Source organism: Mesoplodon densirostris, chromosome 1 (genome assembly GCF_025265405.1).
Source record: "Mesoplodon densirostris isolate mMesDen1 chromosome 1, mMesDen1 primary haplotype, whole genome shotgun sequence".
Classification (NCBI taxonomy): Eukaryota; Metazoa; Chordata; class Mammalia; order Artiodactyla; family Ziphiidae; genus Mesoplodon; species Mesoplodon densirostris.
Genome location: NC_082661.1, coordinates 53,481,756 through 53,488,635, shown reverse-complemented (window position 1 = coordinate 53,488,635; position 6,880 = coordinate 53,481,756).

Sequence of the window (6,880 nt, the reverse complement as noted above, 5' to 3'; positions counted from 1 at the left end):
GTCTGTGGACCTTCAACAATGACATGCTGACGCCTGCAGAGGAGCGCAGAGTCACAAAACCCCCTCAGCCATAGTGGGCAAATGGCATTCATATGGGAGGGCAAGGCTCAGCAATATCAAATCAGCAATCCTTTCTTCTTTATCTGCGTGTTTATCCTGTAAGATAAACAAGGGGTCACTTTCCACGAGGAACAATCAGCATCCTTCTCAGGGCCCAGGGTGGCAGGATATTTCAATTTCTTTACTCCTTGATCATGCAGGTTATTGTATTATCACTTCTTAAAAAGTTAGCCTTTTTCTCCCCAATTCAACAAATATTTTTGAATACTCACTACGTTACAGGTTGTATTCTAGGTACCAAGAATATAACCGTACTGGAAGGTCCCTATTCTCAGTCCAGTTGTTTTGTTTTGTTTTGTTTTTTTTTTTTAATTCTCCAATCTTCCCTCTTACATGCTCTAAAACCTGTTGGCTGTTTCTTGTATAATATTGATATGTTCATTGTAGAGTAATTTCACGGGAAGGATAAAAAACTTTGCTCAATTTCCTGCTTGCTTTTGGTTCCTATTCCTTTCTCCAGACATGTCCACAGATCAGGTGTGTCAAGCAGAGTCTCCTGACTTCCATGGCTTAATGCCCTAGTGCTCAGGATAATGCAAATGAGGGAATGGAAGGGAGAAGGAATCAGATACTGCACTGAAGTCATCCATGGTAGAAACTGCCTCTAATACACATTCTCCTTTTCTTCATAGGCATAGATTTTATATCTGGGCACAGAACTGTAGAGAGGAAAGAACACATTTGCCAGCCTCCCTGCAACTAGGTGTGGCCATGAACTAAAGTTTGGCTGAGGAAATATAAGAGGAAGCGTCCTGTGGCCACTTTCGGGAACCTACCTTAAGAGACTGCTGGAGCATGCCTTTTGCCCTTTCTTCATTCCTTTCTTCAGCCTACTGCTTAGAACACAGCTGTTGACTTAGACCTTGAAGACTAGAGCCACATCCTAGGGATGGTAGAGGAACTTCAAGAGAAACTGATGGCACCAAGCCCCATAACAATACTGGACTACATACACCTTGACTTTTCCTTGAAGGAAAAAAGAAATTCTGGTGTGGTTGTAACCTCTGTCAGGTTGAATTTTGCTGATTTTTCCCCCGTCCCTACCTAAGTCATAAACTACCATCCACTCAGAATCCTGAAGAAATATATTTCATGTTTATTTTAAAATCTCTGCTATTAGTAACGGCAAGGGTTAATTTATAAATGTTGATTTAGAAGCTATCAGCCATTCTCAGCCCCCTGCCTTTCCAACCTACACAGTAGATTTTTCAGCTTGAAACTTCAGTCCTACTCAGTGGGTGAGCCTGAGAAGGGGGTATGCAGTGTGCATGTGGAGCAGGGCAGGGGCTATAGAGGAGTTTGGAATTGTTCTTTCAGGAGGTTGGATTCCAATATGCCCAGGCTACCCAGATGGTACTCTATGCACCTGTGTGCTCAGCCCAACATCCGCCTGACCCTTAGTGTCTTGCTTCACCATCATGAGCAGGTCATTCACTCCTCAAGGGTGCACATCCTCTTTTATGTCTGTTAGAAGAACTGGCTACTGGTCGGTGGCCTACGATGGGAATCCTCTCCATGGTTAGTCCCAAGTACCAGGGAAATTGAGAGCAGAATTGGCATAGGAGCCAGTTGGGAAGAAGTGAAAAAGGCAGCCCATGGGTCATTAAGCAGATGGTTTCCTATCACTGGCACCACTACTGGCCGATGGTGCATGGGCACATTTACCCAGCTTAAAGGTCCAGGGTAATCTGTGTAGTTTCTGACAGAAGCCTCTCTGGGTTGCTGGTGCCTGGCCCCTGCATTCTGCCCAGCTCTAAACGAGATGGGTCAGTTGGAAGTGCTCAGGTGCTGCCAACAGTGCCCATATTGCTTGGAGAAGTTGATTCTGGGCTCCATCACTACACCAGACTGGGATGGATACTAGCTCATAATGTAACTCATATTTGCTATGTACCCTGCATGCTGATTTGGAATCCCCACCCCCTATATTGGAAGTCCTCTCTACAATGTTCTCAGTGACCTGAGCCTTGGGATCACCCATCATCCCTTTCCTTCCTGGCCCATTGTTGAGCCAATTGCCCGGGATCACAGACAGATTTCAGAGGTGCTGTGGTGTTTGCAGGAGCCAAGGCGAGGCCAAGTCATCCAGAGAGAGCTACTGAGCCCTGAACAAGTCAAGGGGACTATATCTCCTGCTACCTTACTTGGAGTCTTCCACTTGGAAGGCTAAATAAGGGACATTGCTCCAGTGACTACAGAAGGCAGGAGACAGCATCTTTGAGGACCCCAACTCTTCCCCAGACCATAAGGTCTTAAAAGCTATAGCCCTTCCCATCCCCCATAATTCAGACACCTTCTTAGAGAGAGAAGCAGGGAACAGATGAAGCCACAGAGATATCAGGTCTTTTTACAAGGAAATAATCAAAGACTTCTTAAAAGCTGTTGTTTAAAAGATCAACTATGTCCAAGTTTTAAGCAGATTGATATGTTTTTTTCCAAAACCCAGCAGATAAGGAGTCAGGGGAAAAGTCAGATTAGTTATTGTCAAATAAAGGAATTTAAATTTCTCTGTTGTTATGGGCTAAATTGTGTCCCCCTAAAATTCATATGCTGAAGTCCTAACCCCCTGTACTGAGTGTATTTGGAGATAGAGTCTTTAAAGTGGTAATTAAGGTAAAATGAAGTCATTAGTGTGGGCCCTAATTCGACATGCTGGTATCCTTGTAAGAAGAGATTAGGGCATAGACACAGAGGGACACAGGGGTCAGGTGGCCATCTACAGGCCAAGTTGAGAGGCCTCAGAAGAAACCAATACTGCCGACACCTTGATCTTGGACTTCTAGCCTCTAGAAGTTGAGAAAAAAATTCCTGTTGTTTAAGCCACGCAGTCTTTGGTACTTTGTTATGGCAGCCCTAGCAAACTAATATATCTGCATATCTGAATAATAGTGTAAATAAATTTACATCCCCGTTACGACTTTAATTTTTACATGAATTGAAGTGTGTTGTAATAATATCTAATTATTTAGCACCTCCTCTGTGCCAGGCATTACTCTAAGGGCTTACATATATTAATTCATCTTATTCTTATAAGAACCTCATTTATTCTCCATTTACAGATATGAACACTGAGGGACAGAGAAAGTAACTTCTAAAGCCTCACAAAGCATCAGTGGCATGTGGCAGAGCCAGGATTCAGAGCTAGACAGTTAGGCTCCAGAGCTACATGCTCCACCAGCACAGGGAAACTTGGTTTTTCACTGAAATATAATACTTCCTGGCAGTTTTCCAAGTCAGTACATGTTTGTTTAAAGAGTCACATGGAATTATAGTTTTATTCCAGGGTATGAAAATTAAACCTGCACTGATGCCTTTGCTGCTTTAGCAAGTAGCCTTCTGACCATCCTCAGGAACAGTGACTCATCCAGAAAGAATTAAGGCATTTCCTCTCATCCCCAAGGTGCAGAGTGGCCATTGTGTTTCTAAGGATTGGTGGGCCCTCCTTCATTTAGTAGAGCTCTTTTTTGAGAAGCTTTGCCTGGAAGGAATTTAAGTCATATTATGACAGAAAAGAAGTAAAATGAGAATTTGTAAGAGAGGTACTAGATGGATTTCGAGCTGGCACCCTAAGAAATGCCTGGGAGCAGGGGACAGGACGAAGTCCTTTGAAAGGTCCTGGGGTCCAGTAACTGGCCCATACTTGTGTGGTCCCATCTGTGGTATATAGTCGGGAAAGGGTCAGGTCTACTGCCAGTGGGGGCAGAGGACTGTAGGGAGTTCTGTTGGAGTGGCCAGGGTGGATGTCAGACTAGAGAAGGGCTGTCCTACACCAGAGGCAACCAGCCAGGGCAGGCTGCACAGTGGGGAGAGGAAACCATGGGAGTGGGCACTTGCCCTAGATGCTGCCTGCCCAGCCTTCTGGGAAAGCCTATGAAATCCATGTCCCCTAGTGAATCATCTGCTAGTGAGGGGCTTCCTCTTTTTACCCCAGGAACTTGGCACACCTTCAGGAGATCTCATTAAATTATTTAATCTCCTGTTCTCAATCTCTTTTTCCATTTTCATCAATTTCTGGGAGAGTTCCTCAACTTTATTTTCTATCCCTTCTATTGAGTTTTTTCATTGCTGCTTCATCTTTTCCATTTCCAAAGGCTCTTGAACAGTGTTTTCAGAACATTTCTTTTTTTGTGACATCTATTCTTGTTTCATGGATGCAAGGATATTTCTTATTTCTTTCATATTTTCTTAAACACGTTATTTATACTTTTTTTGTGAGGCAAGTGAATGGGGTGTAGTTTTCCTCTTCCTGCAGAGTTTCTGGTTCCTTTCAGGTCTATTTGTTTGGGTCTCTGTCTTCTGTGTTAGAGGTTGTCTTCTAGTGTGCTGCAATTTTGGTTTCCTGTTCATTGTTACACAGGAAGGGGAAACTAAGGAATCCTATAAAACTATATTGGATTCTGTACCTATAGAAAAGAAAATATACCTTTTCTTGAAGTGCACGTGGAAAATTTATGAAAATGAACCAAATATTAGGTTGCCAAGAAAATCTCAAGAAATCCCAAATAATAGAAATATACAAATAACATTCTCTGATCATAATGCAATAAAACTTTTAGAAATTAGTGACAGAATTTCTTAAAAATGTAAAATTTCCTTTTTCCTGGTAATTAAAAAAAACTATTAAACACCTATTGGATTAAAGGGAAAATAAAAAATAAGATTGCAGAATTTCTTGAAAATAATAATAATGAAAACATGACATAGAATCACTGTGATACCACTAAGGTTGTTATCACAGGAAAACTTATAGCTTTAAACACCTGGTGCAATAGAAATAAAAACATCAATATAAATGAATTTAGCATCCAAAATGGAAAGCTAGGAAAAAAGTAACTAAAAGAAAGGAGAAGGAAACTAATAAAGATCAAATTATAAACAATGACTTGGAAAACAGAAAAGAGTAAACTAATAAATCCAAAAGTTGGTTATTTGGAAAACACAACAAAATACGCAAACAATTAGCTAACTTAAGCTTTAAAAAGGGAGAAATCACAAATGTAAGAGGGAAATCGCATAAAAGGAGGTAAACCACTAGCTAACCTATGCTTTAAAAAGAAAGAAATCACAAAAATAAAAGGAAAATAGCATAAAAACAGAGAAAACAATTTTTAAGAAGAAAGTACTTTGTGCAACTCTGCAAATAAACATGAAAACTTAGAAGAAATGGGTATGTTTTCAGGCAAATAGAAGTTGCCAAAATTGATCCTAATAGAGACAGAAAGTCTAAACAAACTAATTGCTATAAAAGAAATGAAAAGGCTAAAGAGTTATTTCTCAAAATAATACACAAAGAATCACCAAGCAAAATGGTTTCACAATGAAATTCCACATAATCTTTAAAGGTCAGATAATTTCATTGTTACTTAAACTATATATAATATTAGGTCAGATAATTGCATTGTTACTTAAACTATATATAATATTAATCTCTAAACCTGATGAAGATTTTCAGGTTTTTATTCCAATACATTTCAACTCATTTAGGATAAATTCCAAAGATTTTTATTCCATCTGTAAATTTTTTTTTTTTCATTTTATTTTGGCCGTGCTGTGTGGCATGTGGATCTTAGTTCCCTGACCAAGGATCGAACCACGCCCCCCCGACCCAGGGAAGTCCCAAAGATTTTTATCCCAATAAAAGGAGAACACAGACCATTCTCAATTAAGAATTTCCTTATCTATTCATCCATGTCTTGGCTCTTGTGAATTATGCTGTGATTAACACTGAGGAAGAGATATAGCTTCAAGATAGTGCTTTACTTTCCTTCAAATATATACCCAGAAGTGGGATTGCTGTGTCATATGGTAGTGCTATTTTTAATTTTTTGAGGAACATCTGTAGTGTTTTCCATACTGGCTGTACCAATTTACACTCCCAACAATACTGCACAAGTGTTCTCTTTTCTCCACATCCTTGCCAGAATTATTTTATCTCTTGTTTTTTTGTTCTTTTTAAAATTATAGCCATTCTAAGAGGTATGAGGTGATCTCTCTCTCTCTCCCTTTTTTTTTAACATTAAAAAAAAAGAAATTTATTTAACCAAAAAACCAAAAAGAGTTCACCCATTTCTCCTACCCTTCCACACCCCCACCCCTGGCACCCACCAATCTGTCTCTTCTCTGTATCTATGAGCTTGAGCTTGTTCTTTTTGTTTGTTTTATATTCCATGTATAAGAGAAATAATACAGTATTTGTCTTTCTCTGTCTTATTTCACTTCATGTAATGCCTTCGAGGTCCATCCACATTGTCACAAATGGCAAGATTTCACTTTTTTTCATCTCTGAATAATATTCCACTGTATATATACCAAATCTTCTTTATCCATTCATCTGTCAATAACACAGCTGTTTCCATATCTTGGGTATTGTAAATAATGCTGCACTGAACACAGGAGTTCATGTATCTTTTCGAGTTAGTGTTTTGATTTTCTTCAGATGAAAATCCAGAAGTAGAATCGTGGGATCATTTGGTAGTTCTATTTTTAATTTTTTGAGGAAACTTCATACTCTTTTCATAGTGGCTGCATCAATTTACATTCCCACCAACAGTGCACAAGCATTCCCTTTTCACCACATCCTCACCAACATGTATTTCTAGTCTTTTCGATGATAACCATTCTAACAAGTGTGAAGTGATATCTCATTGTGGTTTTGATGTGCATTTCACTGATGATTAGTGATGTTGAGCATCTTTTAAAGATAATAAATGTATTACAGTATTTAAGCAATAAATAAATAAATAAATAAGTACAGAAGTCC